General features: G+C 44.7%; 1 protein-coding gene across 2 annotated transcripts in view; it reads right to left on the bottom strand.

Annotated features, from left to right (window-relative positions):
• The window catches only part of TNKS1BP1 (tankyrase 1 binding protein 1), a 557,727-nt gene that overhangs the window by 22,009 nt on the left and 509,695 nt on the right, over positions 1–26,023 (bottom strand). Inside the window, exon 12 of one of the 2 annotated variants that reach the window (XR_011281831.1) lies at positions 21,303–21,353. The exons of the other annotated variant lie outside the window; for it this stretch is intronic. The gene's annotated coding sequence lies outside the window, so the exon portion shown is untranslated. The remainder of the gene's footprint in view (positions 1–21,302; positions 21,354–26,023) is intronic. 2 annotated transcript variants of the gene reach the window in all.

A 26,023-nucleotide genomic window follows, 5' to 3' on the forward strand; every position in this document is an offset into this window, starting at 1 on the left:
AAGGTGTGAAAGTAGAACATGTTTCAGACTTTACATATTAGGGGTCTTGATCGACTCCTCTAAAAAAGAAAATGCAATGCAACTACACATGCTTGCAAAGATGCGAAACCTTATCTCTCAAGCCAAAATCCTGGACAAAAAATACAGCCGTTTTACACTACTCCTGTTAATAAAGTTTTACCAGGCAAAAGTGATTCCTACAATCACATACGGTGCAGAAGCTATGCTGTCTCTCCCGAAAGCTCTCTGGTCTACATTAGAAAGCCTGTTTTGGCAATCTATTTTTAACCTTCCAAAATCCACGCCCATAGTGCTAATTAGACGCGAATTGTCCTTAACGTCTCTTGAGGCAATTGTAGCGCGAAACAGCACTATGCTATATCGTAAAATTATGGATCCAGCTAGCCCAGCAATCTTCAATCTAGTAAAAGAGGTGATGAGCTCAGGACAGTGCAAAATGCTGTCTTTTTGGGAAAACGGCTGTAAAGCACACTTGGTTGAATGTGGCAGCTCAATCAAAGAACTTGTACTGAATCCAACAAAAACAAAAATATGTCTAGATGAGATGGACTGGATCTCCACCTTAGAGAAAGCTGCGAACTACAAACTGACACTCTATGTGCCCCAAACGGTCATAAAACTAAATGATTTACAACCGTTCCTATTGAAGCATCCGAATAGAAAACTTCGATCAACCCTTTTACGGGCAAGGCTGAACTTATTGCCATCAAATGAGATCCTAAACATAAGAGTAATCTCATCGACCAACAGCTGTCCCTTTTGCAACACAAATACGACCCCAGAAACGCTGCGACATCTTTTAATATCTTGCCCTGGTACCAGGCATTGCAGAACACCTTATTTGACTTACCATCTGGATAAAGGGCATTTGGCAGAAGAAGAGCTGTGGTGGGCACGTTTAATAGGTGCTCTCAGACCATCATGGGTGATAGCCGCGGCAAACATTTTGGACCTGATTTTTGTCAATAAGTAATGGAGTCCTTGCTCGAGGCCAAAACTAGATCCGTGACTATGGACTTAACGATCGACTGTCTTCAAAAGAAATGCATTCCTTAGGTCTTTTTTACTGTAACTTGATTTTTCTTTTTTTTCTTCATTTCAACTTTTACTTCTTCATTTCATGACTGTACTGTTTGTCACTTGTAAAAATCACTTGGTGATTCAATCTCGTAAAAAAAAAAAAACAATGTGGCACATTAGTACTGATATTCAAGGAGAGGAAAGGCAAGAGATTCACAGGGACAGCCTCCTCAAACATCAATACTACTTCAAAGCAAAGAGTACCCCTAGAGGGAACTTCCTCATCATAGTGGTGACAGCAAGAGTCCTAAATATCAAGAGTGCCCAGGAGAGAAACCCAACTTGCATGAAAGAGATCAAAGAGACCGTGAGCTGTTCAGGAGCAATCTCCCCTGTAGTCAAGGTAACAGAAGCCCTAAGAGGGTATCAATAGTAAGAAGAATTGAGAAATGATTAATGCTGCTGTTTATCAATCCTTGAGCGGAAGTGAAAGGACCTTTAAAAACATGTTCAAGAGAATATCAAGGAACAGTCATGAAAACGTTACCAAGTAGGACAGGATAAAGGAGTCATTCTCTTGGTCCTAGTGTTTTTTTGGAAGAACAGACCCTTTCACAAGAGACTGCTATTGAGTGAACCAAGACTGGATGATTTCACCAGGAGAAGGAAGTCACCCTCCTTGTGCGTTTGTTAAGAACCACCCACAACATTGAGTTGTTTAGTTCTCAGTGGCAGGGATAGAGTAGTTGGCTTGGACAGAAGACAGTAACTTTTTGTTTTGACTGACATTCTGACAAGTACCCAAGTATTTTCTGTTGAGACAGGGACAACCCCTTTAGGGATGGGGAAAGCTAGATTTACTTACTTTGAGTTATTAATAAAAGTCTATAGCCAAAATGAGAATGCCTCGTCAGCCTCCTTACTCCATCACACCACACCACACCGTGTGGGTATGCCGGTGGGTGTCGGGATGGAATGACTGATTTCTCAGTTTGCCCAGGTGCTTTCCTCAGAAAATGGCCGTTAAAGTTGCTGTGTAGTGGCCAGGACTGATGGGCTGGTTTATGAAATTATTTAAGTGGGAGTGTGTGTCTGTGTATTTTGAGGTTAGGGTCTTCCTCTACCCTCCTCTTGGGCAACACAAGCCAACACTATGCAGCAGGATCTTTGGCAACTGCTGGGATTTCATCCTGAAGCATCCAGAGAGAGAACTGACCCAGGGAAGACAAGGGAAGCACATCATCAGGATTCAGGAGACCAGAAGGAACAAAAGCAGAGTGTTCTTTTCCTTTTCTAAGCATGGACCGCTCAATCCGTTGGCCATCTGCGTTGCCTGACCCCATGAAATTAAGCACCATATACCTCTGGCTTCCAAACACGGCTGACATCTCCGCCGATTCCTCTGGTTGATGTGGTCACTGTTTAGCGGCATCATGGACATTTTCCCAGCATGGAGACCACTAGCGGAGTATCCTGTGTTACTTCAATCAAACCATGACCGATGAACCCCGACAATGGTCACCATTACTGAATCTTCACACTCAAGTTACGGAGTATCTGTTTCTTCAACTGCATATCTTCAGTGGATCCCTCCAACATGAGTTGGATTCACTGGCCGGATCCTTAGGAGTAAGGGTCTTCATTTGTTGACAATGCTCATCCAGCTGTTAACAGTTGTATACCTGCTGCTTCTCCAACAAATCCCCTGCTCAGGCCCCTCAATGGTGCAACTTGATTTCTTCATTGAGATCTCCAAAAGGGTGACTCCCATACTCCTATTTAGGAACTGGTTCTATTCTTCATGGATATAGGGTTTTTGTGCAGAGTTACCCATCTTGAACCTAACTGTGACACTCCTCTCTGCTAATGTCAGTATTATCATTTGCACAGCACAGAGCTTGGTCTTAACACAGCAGCTGGGTGAGCCTCTCCACACAGCCATACCACAACACCAGCACAAATGTCAGCATCATAAAGGAATGGTGCACCCACACAGAAAGACAGTAAATAATGTTTTTCTGCAATAGGAACACCATACATTTCAATAAAACTGCAGCAAGAATAACTCAAATAAGGACAGGAGGGGGCACTCCCTTTGTTACAGAAGTGCAAGGCCTCTTACCAGCAGGAAGTCTCATTTTGATAGTTGTGGAAGTCTTCACCGAGAGTTGGCATCAAGGCTAGTTGCAGCACCGGAAGAAGAGCACAGAGGGTCAAGGACTGCCACAAAATCTCAAAAGGAGAAGCCTCCCTTTAGTGGTTAAAACGATCTCTCCAGACAGTACAGCTGAAGGGAGAAATCATGCGACCGAGCTTCACAAGTGGCAGCAAGAACTCTGCCTCTCTCTCTGGCACAGTTTATGTTGCAGATCAAAAGGAAATAGGACTGGGAAAAAGTTGGCAAACGGGCCGGTGTCTACCATAATCTCAGGTTTCAATGCCTGTCAGGCACCAATTACTTACAGAAAAGGTGTGTCATGGAGGCACAGCTTTACAGCAAAAGATGCAGGTTTCACTACACACTGGGACAAATCTCTCATCCTCCACCGCAGCTGCCTAGAAAGCGTTAGTGTCAGGGCGTGACTGGCGGAAGGAAGCCGGCAATGAGAAAAAGGACAGACTACTGAATAGGGCCCAGAGAAGAAAGGCAGTGAGGCCTGAAGACTCCTGAAACGCTGCAATGCAACACTCTATGAGGGGATCTATCCATCAGCAACCCCCAAAAAAAGAGGCAGCATTCCCCCCAGATTTATTGGGAGAGACGGTTGGTTTATGGGTCACATTGAATGGCAATTGTCAAGATGGATTTTCAGGATCAGACCGGTGGACAGATTTTGAGAGGACATCCTATTTTGATGAACAGGGAAAGACGCTAATGTCTAGCCAAACAATCAATGAAGTGTGGCAGAGAAATAAGGCATAGTCTTAGCGTGTGAGAGTGGTGAAGTGTTCAGTTAAGCACACACGAAGCACTCTTATACAAGTCAGACAGAAAGTATAAAAATGCAGTTATCTAGTTAGGACTTGAAAACTTCTTCTCAATTAAAAACCTGATCTAATCACTAAACATACAATACTATTATATACTCATTCACTTTTGGGGCGCCCTGGCTAAAGAGCACTAGAACTTTACTTTTAAAGACAGTTAGATCAGCAATAGAACACTGTAGTGTAGGAAAGTAAGTAAAGAACAAGGTAAGTAATAACCCAATTTGAGAAGTAATATGTAAGAAGAAAGCCATTAAAACATAACACAACCTTATAATTATGAGGCTCTACACTTTAAAAGTCCTTCCATTGCTACAAGGCATGTAGTCACAAGCGCCCCTAGAGTCACAAGTCACAATAAAAAGCATTTGCAGGAGGCTAGACGTCTTAATGTAGTTGGAACACGTGTTTGCAAGGCAGTGTGTAATTGTTTTAAAGTTGAAGAGCAGCAGATGTAAAGTTCTTACGAGGCCTTCTCCCAATATAACCACCTTAGGGGAAGCTTAGGGGAGGAGTTTTGGCCATTACGCCAACAATCGTGGTCAGGCAAGAGCGAGGTAGGGCAAGGCATTTACACCTGTTAAACTATATGGAGGTGGGGTCAGAAACTAATTTGTTAACTCACCCCCAATACTCACATTCTCTCAGGAACCACTTCAGCTGCTCCTGAAATAGTTGGGCCCCCTTGAATTACCTCTTAGTTATGTTGAAGGAGGTCTAGAAGTTGCTGGTGCAGAGGTCACTTTCTGAATAGGGACTTAGGTCCGGCAAATGAGTGATCCAGCTCTCCGACAAGACAGTTCCTGGCACTGGACAGCTGGATGACCGTGACAGGATTAAGAAAGGCCTGCCACATTGTCGATGAATGAAGAGGACCCCCAGGAGATGATGCAGGCGGAAATCAGTAAAGGCCAACTGTGAGGAACCCGATGGCATCCTCACTTCTACTCCCAATGCATCCTCCACTCAGGTGGCCAGTGACAGGCCATTGCTCTTGGAAACCCTGACCCTTAGGATGGATATGCGAGGGTGGATCATCTGGGTGGAGGGACAGTAGGGAGAGGATGTCTTTGGGTGAGAATTGATATCCCCTTTCCCTTGTCAGAATAAACCCTACCCTCTCCCTACCTTCGTAGGTTGTCATCAGTCATTCCCACACACACACACACACACACACACACACACACACACACACACACACACACACACACACACACACACACACACACACACACACACACACACACACACACACACACACACACACACACACACACACACACACACACACACACACACACACACACACACACACACACACACACACACACACACACACACACACACACACACACACACACACACACACACACACACACACACACACACACACACACACACACACACACACACACACACACACACACACACACACACACACACACACACACACACACACACACACACACGACTACTGAACAGGCCACAGGTGCATAAAAGGTGAGACCACCACAGAGAAGGGGGAAACCTGCCTGGAGGACAGGATGCGGCTGGCAGGCGTGGGCAGGCTCGAGAGGGGTCCGCGAGAAGGACCCTGTATGCAGCAGATGGGTGAAGGTGACCCCAAGGCCCAACTGGGCCATGAGAGGGTCGAGACACCAGCTGCACCCATTTGCCTTATGTCTACAGCCGGAGCTGTGGGAGACTGAAGGCTCCCAAGCACCGCAGGCCACTGATGGCTCCCTTGAGGGAAAGCAGACCTATGCGCAGCAAGCAGCAAATATTGAAACGCCAGCTTTTTTTCACGAGTTGGGTTTCCAAAGGAAATACTGACAGATCAAGGCTCTACATTTATGAGCAAACTCATGGGGGGAAGATAAACAACTGTTGCATATTACCACTTTAAGAACCTCAGTATATCACCCACAGACAGATGGCCTTGTAAAAAGATTTAATAAGACATTGAAGACCATACTGCGAAAGTTAGTGGAACGGGATGGCGGACATTGGGATCAGATGATTCCATAGATTTTATATGCAGTTGGGAAGACCCCCCAGGATTCCACAGGATTCTCTATGGTCTAATTACTCTATGAACAGGAACCCTGGGATGTCCTAGATATGCTGAGGGAACCTGGGAAGAAAGCGAAGAAGTCCCAATACCACTCTCCCAAACTGCCACTAGGATTAAGGACCACTTGACAGCACTTAGATCTTTGGTTCAAACCCATATGGCCAAAGCACAACAATAGAAAGCCTCTTGTGACAAAAAGGTTTCTCTGAAATATTTTTCAATAGGCCAAAAGGTGTTAGATTTGTTGCCCACTTCTGAGAACAAACTAATATCCAAGTGTCATGGACCATATGAGGTGTTAGAACAAATGGGCCTTGTAACTATAACATTTCCAAACCTAATCGCCGTCTGAAAACACAAGTTTACCACATTAATCTTTTAAAAGAATTTAAGGAAAATCCATCAGAGTCTAATGCCACCATTCTGTTCTGTTTGTTACCAGATGATTCGGATAACACCATCCTAACTCAACTGAACTTAGTAACAACCAAAAGCAAGATCTCTATGATCTTAGAAGACCATTTGTTGACGTATTTAGAGAAGATCCAGAAAGAGTGGAGGATGTTTATCGCCATATCCACCCTCCAGAAGGCAAAGTGGTACATTTAAAACATTACAGCTTACCTGATTCCTGAAAAGAAACCATCATCCGGGAAATCAAGCAGATGCTAGAGGCCAATGTTATTGAACCATCTACTAGCCACTGGTCCTCCACTATCGTGTTGGTGGCAAAGCCTAATGGGAGTTGGAGGTTTTTGATCAACTTTTGAAAGGTTAATGTCATATCTGCCTTTGACACTTACCAAATGCCACGTTGACCGGGTTGGTAATGCTGTATATCGTTCTACTATAAACCTCATGAAAGGCTATTGCCAGGTTACACTATAGGGCCCCGACAAGGAGAAAACTGCCTTTGCTACTCCTATAGGTCTGGTTCAATTTAAAGTATAGCTAGTCTACACAGGGATCCCACAACATTTCAGGGATTAATGGATAAAATCCTAAAACACTACTCAAACTATTGCGGTGCCTATATAGACGATTTTGTGATGCACTGTAAAACGTGGGAAGATCATGTAAATCACTTGTACACAGTCATTAAGAAAAGCAGGCCTAACCGCTAGCCCCAGAAAAAGCAAACTGGCTGAATCACCTGTCAAATACCTCAGGTTTGTCATGGGTAATGGTGCTGTCCAACCCCAGCAGGAAAAGGTTACGGATGTTCTTGATACCCCCACACCAAAAAAAAAAAAGATCTGAGAACCTTTTTGGTGTTAATCGGCTACTACTGTCGATTTATCCCAAACTTCTCAAGCAAAACTTCACGACTCACTGAGAAACTGAAAAATGCAGAGTCCCAAAAGATCAGGCGGGATGGGGAGGATGAGATTTGTTACACTACCTCAAAACAGACCCAGAGCCAGAGGCCCATTTTGAAATTAGCGGATTTCTCCAAGTTCATTTTACAGACTGATGCTATCCTAATGGGACTAGGAGCCATTCTATCTCAAAATCATGACGGACTAGAGCACCTGATCTTATACATCAGTAGGAAGCTGTTTCCCAGAGAAAATATCTACTCGGTTATCGAGCTTGAGGCACTGGCAATTAAGTGGGTTGTACTCCATCTCAAATGCTACCTATTAGGCCTCAAATCTGGACTAATCACAGACCACTCCCCTTTGGTGTGGATTAGTCAAAGAAAAGAGTCCAATCCAAGAGTTATGCAGTGGTTCCTGGACCATCAGCCTTATTGTTTCACAGTGGAACACCGAAAGGGTCGAGAGCAAGGCGACATCATGTGTCTCCCCCGGTTTCCATGTGAAACATCCAGATCCAACCTGCATAGGGGAAGGGTATGTGAGGGACCTGAGGGCATCCTCACTTTTACTCCCCGTGGATCCTCCTCTCAGGTGGCCAGGGAAAGGCCATCTCTCTTGCATCCCGACCCTGGGGCTGGATATGCGACTGAGGATCAGCTGGGTGGAGAGCCCTTGGGGATTGGGGAGAGGATGTCTTTGGGTGAAACATAGTATCCCCCTTTTCCTCGTCAGAATAAACCCTCCCCTTCCCCTACCTTCATGGGTTGTCAGTCATTTCCTCTTTCTCACACACACACACACACACTATCCCACAACCATTTCCCTTTAAAGCTGGGATGAGGAGGAGACGACTAGGAGTTATACACATTCCCATTCATTAACACCACTTTGGTACAGAGACGAGGAAGAGGACTGTAGAGGAGATCTATGGCAAGAGTCAGGCATGTCCAGCTAATAGGTTTAATTATGATCGGGGGACTGAGGACAAGCACATTCACCCGCAACCACTGAACAAGCCACAGGTTCACAAAAGGAGAGAATGCCACATAGAAGGGGGAAACCTGCCTGGAGGACAGGATACAGCTGGCAGACGTGGAGCAGGCTGGAGAGGGGTTGGTGAGAAGGACACTGTATGCAACAGAAGGGTGAAGAGAACACTGGGGCCCGAGTAGACCGTGAGAGGGTTGAGACACCAGCTGCCCCCTTTTGCCTTTTGTCCACAGCCAGAGGTATGGGACACTGAAGGCACCCGAGCACCGCAGGCTGCTGCTTCCTCCTGTGAGGGAAAGCTGAGCTATGCGAGGCAAGCAGCAAGGTTCGAAAAAGCGAGCACTGCTAACGGGGCTCCCAAAAAGCACAAGTGGAGCAAAAGGAAGCCAAACAGAAGAAAGAAGCTGCCCGAAGGAGTGGCTGCTGAGTCGGATAAAGGGAATGCTCATACCGGAGCGCTCCAGGGGCTGCGAGCAGGCATATGTTAATGCTGAACGAATTGAAACCTATGACAAATGGTTTTGGAATCCACATTTAGGGCTGTTGAATACTGAACAAGCTGGAAAAGGTTATGAATGCTTGCAAGAGTGCAATGAATAATATTGAATACCGAAATAAATAAGTTATGATGAACATGTGAACAAAGTGAAAAGAAAGTAATGAGCACTTATGAACATGAAAAGCAAGTTATGAACACTTATGAATTTTGTGAAAGCAAGGTGGTGGAAAATGGTGAACACCACGGAGTGAGTTGGGTGGAAAACACGTTGTGGCAAAGCCAACAGACTGCTAAGGAGAATCGTAAATGAGTGTTAACCCATGACACAGGTGCAAGAAATCACAAAGGGTACAGGAATATAACAAAGTGCCAAGGGTTATCTGTGGCATGACCTGCAACGGATGGGACTGTGTGGTCCGACAACTGTGCCTAGACAGTGAACCCTGCTTGGAAAGAGCCAGGAAAAGCAAAGATAAAGAAGCTGTATTTTATAACAGGTTGCTGGAGTGAGTGAGAAAGAGCAATCTGTGTGAACCAGTGCAAAGCCTGGATGCTAACAAAGTTGAACTGGAACGGTTATTGAAAGCCAAGATATTTGAACTGGTTATAGTTTGGAAGCTGAACTCTTGGGGAAGGGAAACCCGAGAACCTTTGAAGCTGAAAGAGCGGACCTCTTGTGGAAGGTAACCCGGGGGCCTTTTGGAACTGTTGTGAACTTGGGGAAGCTGGAAAGTAAGTCAAGAGCTGGGGGAAGCTTGCAACTTTATTTGGAACCTGGTTTCTTTTGTTGCTGACATCCCTACACATTGTGTATCTTTAGTTGTGAGGGCAAGTATAGGTTTTAGACACAGACAGACTTCTGAGTTCAACTTACTGACATAGACTATCCTTAGTTTCTTTAGGTAGGGAATTTCCACCTTAGAATAGGGCAGGTTAGGCCTTCCTTAATCCTGACATTTAAGAAAATAAACAATTCTTGAAGAAAATGGAATCTGTTGACTGTGTCTTACTTCATGATGCCGTCACATAACACAAACTAAGGGTAGAAGTTGACCTTTGGGGCGGAAACAAAGAAGCTGGTCCTGCAAGGCCCCTCTTCTTGCGAAGACGTGCAACTGCAGGAGGAGGCCTCTAGCTCCACCAGTCTAGTATTTGTAGGGCTCCAAGCCCGAACTTAGGATGATGAACAATGCAGTGAGGTAGCCAGCGAGGAAGCTGGATGATCCACCATGTAGCTCCGGAACATTTCCAAATGCTTCCAAGGGTAGGATCCTCAAGCAGGGATTAAGAATGGTTGCTCCTACCAGTCTTGGGGTTGAAGCACCGATGAAGGCCTTCTGTAGATCAGCAAAGAAGCTGGGCTTCCCCGGATGGGTTGAAGAAAACAATGCTGTATGGCTGATGTGACAAGTTTTATGTCTTCAGTCAGATGCTCCTCTTCACGGAGGTCTTGGCCCAATGACGTTCTGGAGAATTGCTGCAGGAGTCCTTTTATCCAGGGTTTGAACTGAAGTCATCCCCAAGCCTACCAAGCATATGGGTCTGCACCATTCCAGCTTCCAGCCACCTTGTCTGCCCAGCAAAAGACACACTTTAGCCAGGATGTGGATTGGGACCAGACAGTCCCAGCCCTCAAATCTAGCCAAAAACACATAACATAGCTTTGCCCAGGAAACATGTGGCTTTGCCCAGGAAAGGGCTTAGAATATATGGTGAATTCTGGCCCTGAGAGGACAGGAAGAAGGCCATAATACAAGATGGCCATAGCACAGGGCAAATTCTCATTGCACAGCCGTTTTAGAGTGTATGGTATTCCAGGCATTATACAAGAATATACAAATAAACAGTAGGAAAAAAATCCACTGTCACCAGCCACATCATGCAAGTAACCACAAAGTTGAAAAAGACGTGTGCAGTTCCCCTGCACTGGTCATCGTAGGGACTGATCAGTGCACCCAAAAAGTGAAGTAAAAAGGCTTCACTTGCCTCCAAAATCAGGACAACAGCAACATGTGGTGGGGAGGGGGTTCCATAGGTGTCCGTGGAGGGAAAGCAGCAAAAAGAAAATATTTCCTAAGAGCAACTAATTGGTTCCCGAGGGTGGGATGTTCTTTGGGTACAACACAAACTCCTATAGCAGGTCACTTGATTGTGGCAAAAGTCAGTGCCAGAGTCCTGAAAAGCTTTTGCTGCTGAACAATTACTTGTGACAACTTTAAACCATGCCATGTTCACCAAATGACTGATAAATCATTTTAGAAATCCCAGTCTGCCTCTGCCATAGCCGATGCCCTCTTGGGAGCGTTTGGGGAAGATATTGTGGGTCCTTTCAACCCTAAAAGCTGCAGTGGCAAACACTATCATCCTATTGGTTGCTGATCCTGCCAATATGCACCCAGAGGTAACTGCACCAAGGCTCGTCCTCAGAGTTGGTGGCTGGTGCTTTAATGCAGGTTGTTCCCTGGGTAGGATTGAGGATGGTAACCTTGAGAAGGGGATAAATGTTCCAGGGCTACAGGTGGTGCAGTACCGCTATCGGGTTAGCCATCACCCTCTCAAGATATCACTGCTACAGAGGTTTAATGCAACAATGAACAACATACCCACTGCACTGTGGGTAATGGAAGATTATCCAAGAGACTACACTATTTAGACCTTCTGAGCTCCTGTACCCTTTGCGCACAAACCTCTCCCCCTAGTTCCTTTTTGATGCCTGTAAACAAAAGCAAAACAAGAAGGTAATCATTGCCCGATACATGCTCAATATGAGACAATGCCTCGAGAGGAGTACAAAATTGCTAGTAAAAGATGGAGTCTGTTTAGACAAAACAAAGTGCGGCATGACCGCAATGCCTCATAGAAAGTTCAGTGTGTCTGGACTGAGTCTCACAGGATAGTTGGCAGGGTGAAGAGGGACATCACCTACATGGTGGATTGCCAGCACCTACTGTTGGGATGGATTTCTGAACTCTGCCCTGGTGGGCAAAGGTTCAGAAGGCCAGCCTAGTTTCCTGGAACAGGGTAAGCTTCTGGACAAGCCAGACCAATCAAGGTAGCATTGGCGGCGGTCAAGACTATGTCTCAGGAGGGGTGAGGGTGATCGAAAGCCCACAACAGGCACACACAGTAAACAACACCACAACCTACTCTCAGTCAGGTGTATAGATCAAAAATACATATACATTTATTAAAGGCCTTTTAAGTCAAAGTCAAAAACAAAATGAAACCACAGTAATTATTAACAATTCTAACACAACCATATACTAGGGAACATATATACAGTAACTATTATCTTAAAGCAATATTATGCAAGTATGGATCAGCAACCTGTAACAGAAGAGGGTCAGTACTTGCAAATATTCTTCAGGCAATTCTTCAGGAACCCATACCCTAACTAATAGGCAGTCCAATCCCTACGAAGTGTGGAGCCTTGTGCTCAAAAATACGCTTAGCGCGGCAGAGCTCATCGTGCGTTAAAGTAAAAAACGGGTTTCTTCAAGGTGCTGTAGTGGCTCAGGAAGGGGGGCTGAGGCGATGAAGAATAGAGTTCCACTATTCAAGGATGGTCTCCACAAGAGGGCAGAGCGATTTCCAGGAATTGGGAATAGGATGGTAGCACAGGCTACCCTAACAAAGGAAAGTGGGCGTAAAAGTCTAGGATGCACCAGGGACCACCCATAAGTTTTGCAAGTACTCACCGACCCTCGATGCAGTCTGGACCAAACTTCGCCAGTCAAGTCCAGTTCGCTTGCAGGTTGGAGTCATGCAGTTGTGCACCCCTCTCGCTTTCAGGGGCTGCGTTCCGGGACCTCAGTCCATGGCTGGACAGTGGCATTTTCTCCGCTTCTGGGGAAAGGATCAGGCCATTTCCACTGCAGGTCATCTTAGGGCACAGGAGGGCATAGCAGCTAGGCACTCACAAAGCTCGTCACTACAGCAGGGCGACACGGGTACCACGTAGGCTCGGGTTCGGGTGGACTCTCCTAAATCCAAATCTCCTAAATCCAGACCTAGGAATGCTAGGTGTATGAAATTCAGTGGGAGAGTGCCTTCTACCAAGAGGTTACAGTTCCCAAAGCATCAAGTCGGAACTGGAGACGACAGTGATTCCAAAGCAAAGGTCCTGTACGAGCTGATCAGTTTACTGGGTGGTCCAGGAACACTTCCAATGGGGCTAGTTTGCAGGTTAAGCACGAGGTGCCGAGAGTGGTTGGTCCCACTACTCCAACAGGTTGAAGTGCCCTTGCAGGCCTTCTATGATCTATGAGAAACAAGGGCTCTGACAGGACAACAGCGGGGTCAGGGTGACAAATCTTCCAGCGGGTCACCAGCGGTTCCACAGATCAGTTTCTTCGGTTCAGGATACTTGGCTCCTTTAATAAGTTCAGTGTGAATGAAGAATACCAACCTGGAATAGGTGTAGAGTGCCTTTTCTTATCCAAAGTTTGCTTCGAGCCAAAACAAAGGGCAACCAATGGAAGATCTGCTCACATTCAACCATCCCAGACGTGGACCAATCACGGAGCATGGTGGTCTCAGTCATCCCAGCACACCAGACATCCTGGCATCCAGACTAAGGGAAACAAAGTCTCCCAGTATTGACAGTCCCAAGGGCATGTCAGATGAGCAAAATCCAGCGGAGTACAGCATAAGAATGGGCTCCACTGGTAAAAAAAAGTCCAGCTAGGATGGTTAGACAAAAGCAAAAAAGTTGGGGGGTTCACAACTGGAGGGAAAATTACACATAAATGGAAATCTTTCCCAAGACCTACCATGGAAACATAATACAAGTGGCCTAAGTAATTGCCGCTTGCATGTCAGTGTGTGTGTTTTTGTATGTAGGTGTGTGTGTGTTTGCATGTAAGGGTGTAGGTGATTGTGCACATGTGTGTATTTGCACACACACGCCAAGCAGAAAATCTTAATTACAGAGCAAAAATCAGCTAATTGCTACTATGAGGTTTTAGGGAATCAAATGATGATGCTATTGCAGAGTTGCTATAATTACACTCAACAGAGATGGAGGCTTTGCATACTTGTGAGTAAAAAAGGGCCACTTCTGTGCTAAACAACACTGCAAACCAACAAGTATGTGTACACACAGTGGTGAGCTAGAATCCTAAGGCACTTCCCCCTTTCCTCAGAGTGTTGTCTTATGTCACGCGCTTTGCTCTTGAGCAAGGGGAGTCTTCTCCAACTCGGGTACAAAGCATAGCTGCATGCAGATTAGAAGATGAATGTGGACCAGGCTTGCAAAATGGAGGCTCTTGGCCATGAGCATTGGGGAGACACTATGCTGCTGCAATGCATATATTAAGGTCTTTGCCAAAGGAGTGAAAATTGTCATCTTTTGTCCCCACTGAACATGTGCAGACAGGACAAAAGGAAGGCAGGCAAACGCTACTATGGTACCCTCTTCTGCTTCGCTGCTTTCCCCATGTGATGTCAGGGGATGCTACTGGGATTTATACCCCAGACCGCTGCAATATGCATAGTAACCAGGTGCTTTGGCAGATCAGAAAAAGAGAGAAGAGCAGAGAGGGTAAATACAAGGTAGCTTTGCTGTTGTGTCGTTTTATGCAGTCCCAAAGTACCCGGAGGTCTGCATGTGGGTTAGTGTCCAGGTGTTCTGCATTGAGAACATAAATGTGTGTCCCCAGATGTGTCCCTCGTGTGCCCAAGGTACTAGGATGCATTGGCCAGGTCGATGGACTTGGCCCCCAAGTTTCTTATAGCGGTGAAGTGTTCTGTTGCATGGAGTCAGTTGGGAGGTGTAGCTAACTGCCATGTGTGAATTCCTTGATTGGTCCGAGTATGACAAGTTTGAGCACTGGAGTTGAAACTGATAGTGGGGTAAGGTTAGAAACAATTATGGCAGATCCCCAGAGAGCAGAATAATAGGGCAACACTGACTGCAGGGTACACCAAGGTCACAATCACCGTACAGTGCAAAATACAGAAGGCACCTCGGGCGAGATCCTTGTGGGACACTAGAGAGCAGATCATGAAAGTTGCATTGGGACATCCAGACCAGAATTCTGGGATCATGAGGGGCAAAAGTTATATTATAGTGTGAATTAAAGTAAAATGGCACAAATCAGAAATTGCTGGTCACTGGGCCAAATGCTCACACAACAAGCACATATAGTAATATAGTAGTCTACAGTCCGAGTGGGCTTCTAGGGTTGAGTGAGGGTTTTTGGCGTGTAGATCAGTGGGTGATTGCTGGGGTGGTTCCTTGGCTCGTTAGGTGTGTTGAAGAGCCATGTCTTTAGCTCCTTCCTGGCCGTAAGGTGATCCTGAATTGCACCGATTCCCTTTTCGATCAGAGTTCCAGAGATTTGTGTCAATGTTATTGAATGCTGATCCTCTGTGTCTCTTTCTCACAAAGTTTGTGGTTTACAGCCGTATGTGGTTTCTGGAACTCTGTGATCTCAGTCTATAGTATGAGTTTATCTTGCATGAATTCGGCTCCATGGCTCTGAAGGACTCTGCAGGAGATGTCGAGTGCTTTGAAATGGATTTCTGTTTGACCGGCAGACAGTGGAGTGCTACATGGGCTGGTGTGACTTGTTCCCTCCTGTCGAGGCTTAATAGTAGTTTATGTTGTTTTCTGCATGTGTTGAAGACTCTTAATACAACAATCTGGCATGTTATAAACTGTTGTCATATTTATTTTTGATCAAAACAGACATATGACAGCAAATGTCCTGTGGGGGAACATGAAGAAAGGCATCTTGTGCCCGACAGAATGTAGATGGTAAGGACATCTCTTTGCTAGAGTGTTGAATTGTGGTTCCAAAGTAAGTCCACGAAGATCACAGATTCCTGATCACTTATGAAGTTTTCCAGGCAGGTATTCTTGCCAGTGATGCAATGTACGATGCACGGGGGAGGGCGGTTGTGGGGGTAACTTGTCTGGGTTAGGTTTTATGTTATTGTCATCCATGTAGTGAATTGAGCGAGGCAGTTGGTGAAGGGAGGGTGGGTCTTCACTGGAGGACAGTTTTAAGATTGTCTGTCACCTGCATAGTTATTGCAGAAAAGTGTGTGCTCACGACTGGGGCCATGTACATGTTAGGAAGCAAAGGCTAGAGGATTGCTTCTTGTGGCTCCATAGGTTCTGCTGCGCAAGTTCAACCTGTGTGGGGTTAACCAGGTGGTGTCTGTTCAGTCCATCAGCAGTTACGTCATCCGTGGAAGTGATATACTGCATACTCCTACTTCACCCAGCCTCTTTTTCAGTGGTGTGTGGAGGACGGCGCTAAAAGCTGCAGCGCTATCTAAGAGTTTGAAGACTAAGTTGATGCCAAGAGTCTACGTTGATCTTAATGTTGTCCCAAATAGATAAGTGTGCAGATTCGGTTTCCCTCATTAGTATTAATCCTACTTATGCTTGATCTAGGATGTTGTTGAGTAGATGTGTTCTAAAATGTGAGAGAGAGAGAGAGAGAGAGAGAGAGAGAGAGAGAGAGAGAGAGAGAGAGAGAGAGAGAGAGAGAGAGAGAGAGAGAGAGAGAGAGAGAGAGAGAGAGAGAGAGAGCTTTTACAGGGGTTTAGCTGGGTATTATATAGCTGACGATGTAAACAGTACAGAAACTGGTAGGAGGAGAACATCAGTGACTGAGTAGGTTTAATGTGCAGGGAACCACAGTGCACCCCTCCTTCCTGTACTGTTAATATTAATGGATTTCATCAAGGTGGAAGCATCGGAATCCCATAGGGTGCTACACATGACCTGCTTTGGAATGCCACACTGTGGCCTACTCCCCCTTTCCCCACTGTGGGTCAGGGTGTGAGCGGGTTCCCCACAAACCTGATTACTACAGTTACCAGACGTCCTTGCAGGAGAATCATAACTGATTGAGAACACCTCCACTGGCTGTGAGCTGCAATTAAAGACTGCCTTGCCTCCCTGATGATGTGAAGAGCACAGAAGCCGGTGGGAGGAGAACATCAGTGACTGAGTAGATTTACTGTGCAGGGAACCACAGTGAGAGTGTGAGACAGTGAGATGGACCTCATTCCTGGTGACCTGTTTAGAGATGAGGTTGAAATCTGGGCACCTACCCTCTGCAGAGTGTTTAATTCTATCATTAGGAAGGGCAGATACCGGAGTCCTGGAGGAAGGCCAAAATAATCCTGCTGTATAAGAAGGGAGGGCGGGATTTACCAGCAAATTACCATCCAATTTCCCTCCTCGACAGTGCGGGTAAACTGTTTGGCAAGGTCCTGTTATCTCGTCTCCAGAACTGGGCCGATAATGTTATTACAGACCTTCAGGCAGGATTTAGGAGGAATAAAAAACAAGATTAAACTATACGTGGTATTTCTGGATCTCAAAATCACTTTCAATTCAGTATCCCGGGAAAAACTGTGGGCATTTTCGCTCGGCGGAATGTTCCCCCCGACTTGATATAAATCATTGGTATATTGTACACAGAAAATATCGCCACTGTTCGTTTTGGCCTGGGAGGGGAATCCAGAAAGTGTTTCCCGGTTACTAAGGGTGTAAGGCAAGGCTGTACACTTTATTATTTAATTTTTATATTCAGGAGGTGAGTGACGCTTTAGTAATAGTTTACGAGGACAGCCCGACAATGTCCCCCAACAAATACCCAGAATTATTATATGCAGATCATGTAGTTCTTTTGTGCAATACTCCGCAAGGCCTGAAGGAAGCTCCGGAAATATTTCGCTGGAAATGTAGGGAGTTACAATTGGAGCTTGATATTGAAAAATCCAAAGTCCTGGTCTTTAGGCCCCAATTTGCAAAATATACTCCCTTGGCGCTAGAGGTGAAAGGAACACGATTGGCCCAAGTTCAATCTTTTGACTACCTCGGTGTAAGGTTTCAAGACACGTGTGGGTGGGAAGAATAGGTGAAACACTCTCTTATCACCCTGGAGAAACTTAGTGCGTCCATTAAATCTTTCCATGTCAAACATGAAGGTGGAGCCATTTCACCTACCTTGAATCTCTATGCAAAACGAGCACTACCTGTAGCCCTATATGGAACTGAACTGTGGGGCCACGCTCATGTGAAAGATATTATTTCAAGTGAACGTACGTTCTTAAAAAAAGCTGTTATTACTGCCTAATAGCGCTCCCTCCTCATTGGTGTTTATTGAACTTGACATAGTCCCTGTGGTTATTCAGTTCAAACTAAACCTGTGTTATTCTGGCTAAAGTTGTGGTCGCAAGAGGGCCTAGAAAATGTACGGTCTGCACTAAGACATCTCATTTCACTAGATGGCAGGAGCTCCATAGCATGGCTCCGTCATTTGAAATACGTTTTGAAAGAAGCTGGTGAAATTGATCTGTAGCCTAACCCTGAAGGTCAATGTCTAGGTGCCAAAAGAAGAATTAAAATGGCTTTGGCTAACAAAGCACAAGATGAATTGCTGTATATGGCCATGGAACAAAAAAAAGGGCCCGGATTATCTTGAGCTCGCACCCTTTGGCCATAAAGCCTATTTGGATTATATTAAATGTCGCTATACTTACTCCTAAGGCTTGGCACTTTACCGGTGGCAGTTGTGACCCAAACATGGCATGTCTCTAATACAGCACAATGTGCAGTGTGTGGGTATTCTAAAGAATCGGTGCTAAATTTTATGTTATTGTGCCAAACATCCTTGCATCTTAGGCGATTGTATCGGAAGCCAGTATTCAAATTGGGGGTCTGGGATACTAAATCAGCACTGAATCTGCTTAAAACGAGCCCATATCCTTTCGTGGTTTTTGGATGTCCACGTTATATTCATAGGATATGGCTTTTAAGGAACAAAGGGTTGAAACTGGGGGGCAGCTGAGTAGTTTCAAGCACAACCCACTTCCTGGCAGCACATTAGAGCAAACGTTTGGTTTGCATGTACCCCACATTTAGATGACATTCCTATACCGTAACACTTTAGTCTAATTGTATTTTGAGGCTGTGAGCACCGCTCTCCTCATTTATTGACTATCATTTAGTACCAATGTAACCGTCTTTTAGCTCTTATATATCATGAACTCTGTACTAACATGGTCCTGGTTAAACCTGATTTTATCTGTTTGGCTATCCCTGTGTATGCACTAGTTGTTCTTGTATTTTTATGTCAATGGATGTATGTTATTTGTTTTACTTGATGTGGTACGCCGAATAAAAGTAGAGAGAGGGAGACGGAGAGGGAGAGGGAAAAGGAGAGGGAGAGGGAGACGGAGAGTGAGAGGGAAAAGGAGAGGGAGAGGGTATTTTTACGGGATTTTGGCTAGGTATTGTATGGTGGAGATATAGATCGGTTGGTATTTAGTGAGGTGGTCCTAATCTCCAGTGGTGTTTTTGTTTGGGGTATTAATCATAGTTAAATTAGTATTAATCATGAATGCACACTGATGATCACTCTCAGGTGACTTGGAAGGTTCCAAAGAAGGAGACCATAAGGGAACTGACACACACTAAAATTACACCCAGATGTTGTGGAGGGTTGATAACCCCACCACTCCCTCAGAACAGACACACACAAATCTCCCTCGGATGTCATGAAAACTGGCAAAATAAATCTTTCCGGGGGAGCTGACACACATGGTTAATCAAACTCATATATTGGGGATACTTGTTAAACTCAACCACACTGAGGATAATATGTAAAATCACAAAAGTAGTGTGCAAGGCTTCCAAAAATACCCACCTTGAGGAAAGTGATCCACACTGACAAATCACGCAAAGAATGCACAACATGCACAATCACGCTTAGGGGTTATGAAAGGATGCACCATGGTACACAGACTGACAAATCATACCACAGTGTTGGGGAAGGCAGCAGACCAGATTCCCCGAGGAAACTGGATCCTGGTGTAAGCCTCATTTGGGCAGGTTGTTATCTAGTCCACCCATGACAGCTGGCAGCGGCAAGATGCCTTGCAAATGGTGATCATATTAAATATGGCTGCTAAGATAATGCAGTGTAATTCCAGTTAGGTTAGTATTATTTATGTATGCATTAGAATTACTCATGACTCAAATACTATTACTCATTATCATACCAGAATAGTTCTTCATTGGGTTGGTATTTACATGGCTGGTTACTATTAATCAAGGTTGGTTAGTATACATTTTGGTTGGGTCTGCATTATTTAGGGTTATTGAGAACCAATTATGTTCGGTTAAGTATTAATCATGGTTGGACTGTTATTAGGCTTGGTTTGGTTAGTCTTCATATTTGGAAAGTTGTACTAAGGAGGGTTGGACTAGAATGACGTATGGTTAAATTAGTATGATTAAGATATTATTACATGTGGTTAGGTTTCCATTGTTAATAGTTGAGTTAGTGTTCATTATAGGCTGAGAAGTATGAACTGTAGTTGAATAAGCACTACTCGTAGGATTAGTATCAATCTTGCTAAAGTTCGTTTTAATCATGATTGAGTTAAAAATAATGTTTGGATTAGCATCTTTAATGTTGGGTTAATATTAGTTACACAGAAGTTTGAATCAAACACATATAGTTAGTATAATTAATAGTTGGCTTAGTATTGGGTATAGCTGTGGTAGGTAGTTGTGTTAGTTTCACCCAGTAACTTAGTATTAATCATGGATGTGTTACTACAGTTTTTCTCAGTGATAGCAATAGCATTTTGTTCAAATTATGTGCACATGGTTCAGTAATAATCAAGGTTGGGTTATAGTTAATTATGTTTCAGTTCATATCAATCATCACAGGTTTTGCATTAGTGATGGTTTGTTCATAATACTTGTGGTGGTGCTACTATGAAACATAGTTTGGTTATTATTCATAATGGATTGAATAGTATTAAGTAGGTTTTGGTTAGTAGTACTCGTGATTGGGTTATTTGTGGTGGTTGGGTTATTACCCCTGGTGGGTTAGCGTTCAAAACAACCCTCTTAGCATTCAATGTGGTTTGATTGATTTTAATAACGGTTATTAGACTAAAAGCAAAAAGAAAATGTTGGGTTAGCTTTACTCTGGATTCAAGTATTGTCAATTATGGCCGGGTTGGTGTAATCTATAGCGCGTTTAACGTTTGTTTGGTCTGTGTTAGTATTCATGAAAGCTGAGCTAATATTAATTTGGCTTAGTTACTACTAATCATCGAGCGGTTTCACACATTTTTAACATTAATAATTGCTAGGACAGTTACATTCATGGCTGGGTTAGAATTAATTATGGTTTGATTGGTTTTAATCTAGGCTGTGTTGGCATTACCAAAGGTTAAGTCCATAAAATGGATTACTGTGGTAGCATTAATCATGACTGTTAGTACTCAACTCGGATGGGTTAATATTATATGTGGTAGAGTTAATATCAAATCTTCTTGGGTTAGCATTAATGAAGTTTGGATCACTATTAGTCTTCGGCTATGGCTGGGTTATGGAATTACTCACTGTAATGTTGTCTGTACTCTTCATCCACAGATTTCTTCATTGACCGAACTACTAGGAAACATCAAGCCGGCATAGCGTTCAGATTATGGAAGGCAGGACACCACACATACCTAAATCCCTGTGTCCAACACATTGGTTTCCTGCAGGGCTCCCGTATGCCTCTACTCCAGTCATACAATCTATAATAGAAAGAAACAAACGCCAAGCAGGGGGATGGGCAATTGGTTTTTGGGAGGAGCCACACAGGGCTAAAAGAACAGAAGATTCTGTCAATTCCAACCATACATAAGCATAGGAAGAGCTGGATGGCAGTGACAGGGTCAGGCAATGCCAGTATAGAAAAAAAACACCATTTGTGGATAACAAATTTCTGCATCAGCTTTAGCTCAACATTCCTAAAAGCAAATAGACGTGGGCATTTTTTGATGACCAGCTAATAAACCAGGGAACAATGCGGGATAAGTATGTGCAATTAAATACAAGAATCTGTTCAGTCCTATTGTTTGAAACTGAAAATATGGACTCCTCAAAGCCTCATTTTTTCTGTTAATCAAAATAAAATAAACCACTTATACAGCTCCCATTGACACATTGTAGGAATGGCTCAAGTTCACCCAGCGATCAGGCTGCTGCCATAGCTGCTTTGGTTCTTTCCCCCAGGGACCAGCTTTATATAACCCTAAAGACACTCTGGATCTACAAGCAGAAAACAAATCCAATAAAAGCCTACATCTCAGTATCAGAATTTGAAATTTTACCGATAACTTCTATCCCTTAACTGCCAATTCCATAAACATTTCTTGTATGGATAGGCATCCCAGGTTCACCGAACCATTGATGGATACCTCCGGTGATAAGGAGAGCTTTTATTGGAAGGTCAGCAGTACGCCAATACAAGTGACCTCTCTTCAACAGTCCCTTTACAGTCACTCTAATTGGGCCATACATCCAAGCTACTTTAACATTTATATTTAAATAATTCACCTATAATTAAAATGTATTTTTATGGGGTTGCAGCAACACTTTGGATCATTTAAGAATAAATGTAATGTTATAGCTATGCTAGTACAACTGGTCGAGTTAGGGTAATGACATTGAGGTGGTTTCTGGATTCTTTGAATGCAGTTAGATCAGGGGTGCACAACTGATTTTGACAGAGGGCCGAAAGTACCTTACATGAGGGCTATAGTGGGCCGAAAAGTAAAAGTGGGCGGGGCGGTAGGCGGGACATGTCAGGAGGGTTTTTCAACCCCCAATTTGTATTAAACACATGGAAAAAGATATGTTTTTGAGGGGTAACGATTTTTATTGCATTTCAAACTTACATTTTGTACTATACATTTTCCATTGCTATCATTTATTTCGATTTAGTTATTGTATATCGTCTGTTTAATTAAATTATATATATTTTATTGACCCTTGATTGGACATTCCGTTATTTTGGACTGCTATAGTTTGCTGTTTGGGTTACCCAAGAGGAGTATGACCTTCGTTGAGTCAGGTTTCCTCAAAAAAGCAAAGGATGTACATATCCTAACTGTGCCTGTTTTAGCTTTATTATTGAGTTCACTCTTGGAGTGCAACACTATGCCCCATGGCTCCCATCCCCAACCAAACACTATGCCCCATGGTCCCCTCACCCCCAACCAAACACTATGCCCCATGGCTCCCATCCCCAACCAAACGCTATGCCCCATGGCCCCCTCACCCCCAACCAAACACTATGCCCCCTGTCCCTCGCCTCCCCAAGCAAACACTATGCCCCCTGTCCCCCACCCCCCAAGCAAACACTATGCCCCCTGTCCCTCACCCCCAACCAAACACTATGCCCCCTGTCCCTCACCGCCAACCAAACACTATGCCCCATGGCCCCCTCACCCCCAACCAAACACTATGCCCCCTGTCCCTCACCGCCAACCAAACACTATGCCCCATGGCCCCCTCACCCCCAACCAAACACTATGCCCCATGGCCCCCTCACCCCCCAAATCAGCACACACACACAAACATGCACCCATACAGACCCGAACCCCCCACCCCCCAACTCAGCACACACACAAACATGCACCCATACAGACCCGAACCCCCCACCCCCAACTCAGCACACACACACACACTCAAGCATGCACCCATACAGACCCGAACCCCCCACCCCCCAACTCAGCACACACACAAACATGCACCCATACAGACCCGAACCCCCACACCCCAACTCAGCACACACACAAACATGCACCCATACAGACCCGAACCCCCCACCCCCCCAACTCCAAACCCCCACCCCCAACTCAGCACACACACACTCAAGCATGCACCCATACAGACCCGAACCCCCCCACCACCCCAACTCAGCACACACAAATATGCACCCATACAGACCCGAAAACCCCACCCCCCCAAATCAGTAAACTCTCAAACAAGCACCCATACAGACCCGAACCCCCACCCCCCAACCCAGCACACAAAAAACATTCAAATCAAAACATTCATACACATCCGACACCCCCCGACCCCCGCATCTCAACATACACACAAAATACATTCAAATACAAACATTCATACACATCCGACACACCCCCCACCCCCGCATCTCAACATACACACAAAATACATTCAAACACAAACATTCATACACATCCGACACACACCCCCACCCCCCCACCTCAACATACACTCAAAATACATTCAAACACAAACATTCATACACAACCGACACCCCCCCTACCCCCGCATCTCAACATACACTCAAAATACATTCAAACACAAACATTCATACACATTCGACACACCCCCTCACACCCGCATCTCAACATACACTCAAAATACATTCAAACACAAACATTCATACACATCCGACACACCCCCCCACCTCAACATACACTCAAAATACATTCAAACACAAACATTCATACACATCCGACACACCCCTCCACCCCCGCATCTCAACATACACACAAAATACATTCAAATACAAACATTCATACACATCCGACACACCCCCCCACCCCCGCATCTAAACATACACTCAAAATACATTCAAACACAAACATTCATACACATCCGACACCCCCCCACCTCAACATACACTCAAAATACATTCAAACACAAACATTCATACACATCCGACACCCCCCCTCACCCCCGCATCTCAACATACACTCAAAATACATTCAAACACAAACATTCATACACATCCGACACACCCCCCCACCTCAACATACACTCAAAATACATTCAAACACAAACATTCATACACATCCGACACACCCCCCCACCCCCGCATCTCAACATACACTCAAAATACATTCAAACACAAACATTCATACACATCCGACACACCCCCCCACCCCCGCATCTGAACATACACTCAAAATACATTCAAACACAAACATTCATACACATCCGACACACCCCCCCGCCCCCGCATCTCAACATACACTCAAAATACATTCAAACACAAACATTCATACACATCCGACACCCCCCACCTCAACATACACACAAAATACATTCAAACACAAACATTCATACACATGCGACACACCCCCCCACCTCAACATACACTCAAAATACATTCAAACACAAACATTCATACACATCCGACACACCCCCCCACCTCAACATACACACAAAATACATTCAAACACAAACATTCATACACATCCGACACACCCCCCACCCCCGCATCTCAACATACACTCAAAATACATTCAAACACAAACATTCATACACATCCGACACACCCCCCCACCCCCGCATCTCAACATACACTCAAAATACATTCAAACACAAACATTCATACACATCTGACACACCCCCCACCTCAACATACACTCAAAATACATTCAAACACAAACATTCATACACATCCGACACACCCCCTCACCCCCACATCTCAACATACACTCAAAATACATTCAAACACAAACATTCATACACATCCGACACACCCCCCCCACCCCCGCATCTCAACATACACTCAAAATACATTCAAACACAAACATTCATACACATCCGACACACCCCCCCACCTCAACATACACTCAAAATACATTCCGCCCTCCATTAGGAAAGTCTTTGTGCCTCGCGGGCCGGTCAAAAGGGCATGGCGGGCCGCAACTGGCCCGCGGGCCGTATGTTGTGCACCCATGAGTTAGATGAATACCTTTCTTGGCTAAAGAGAAGAGTTAGCGTGATGATGTTGGCGGTACATCAGGGATAAACGCCTTGCTGCTTTTTCACACCATATATGCTGCTACTGGCCGCCCGCCTATCGTGATGCCATGAATACCAAGGTCACAATCACCAACCCTCTGCCTTTGTGATCAATAACTTACTGTAATGTTACCAATCTGGAAAAGAGTAGTGCCGGAAAAAGAAAATAGACTTGGCATGTTAATATTTTGCTGCCAATTAAAAATGGGATCCTTCTTTTCTTGTGAATGTAACACGATGGCAGCTTCAAGATGACCGATATGACCTCTTGTCAAATGGGTGAAAAATGATTCAACGCAACCGTAATGATTTTAGACAGTGTATGCAAGAATACTATTGAGTTAAGAACATCAGCAGCCCAGGTGCAGTACGCTATATAGTAAATCTTCATATCGCCCCAGGTAAGCTCATTCCTGAGTGCAGTCTCAGAAGCAATGCAGAGGGTTCCAAGAGGTGCATTCTACTGCACAGGGAGGTTGCTACTACATTGGAACAAAAGGCAGCCA

The sequence above is a fragment of the Ambystoma mexicanum genome, chromosome 12, assembly GCF_040938575.1.
Source record: "Ambystoma mexicanum isolate Mex_15411 chromosome 12, UKY_AmexF1_1, whole genome shotgun sequence".
Taxonomy (NCBI): domain Eukaryota; kingdom Metazoa; phylum Chordata; class Amphibia; order Caudata; family Ambystomatidae; genus Ambystoma; species Ambystoma mexicanum.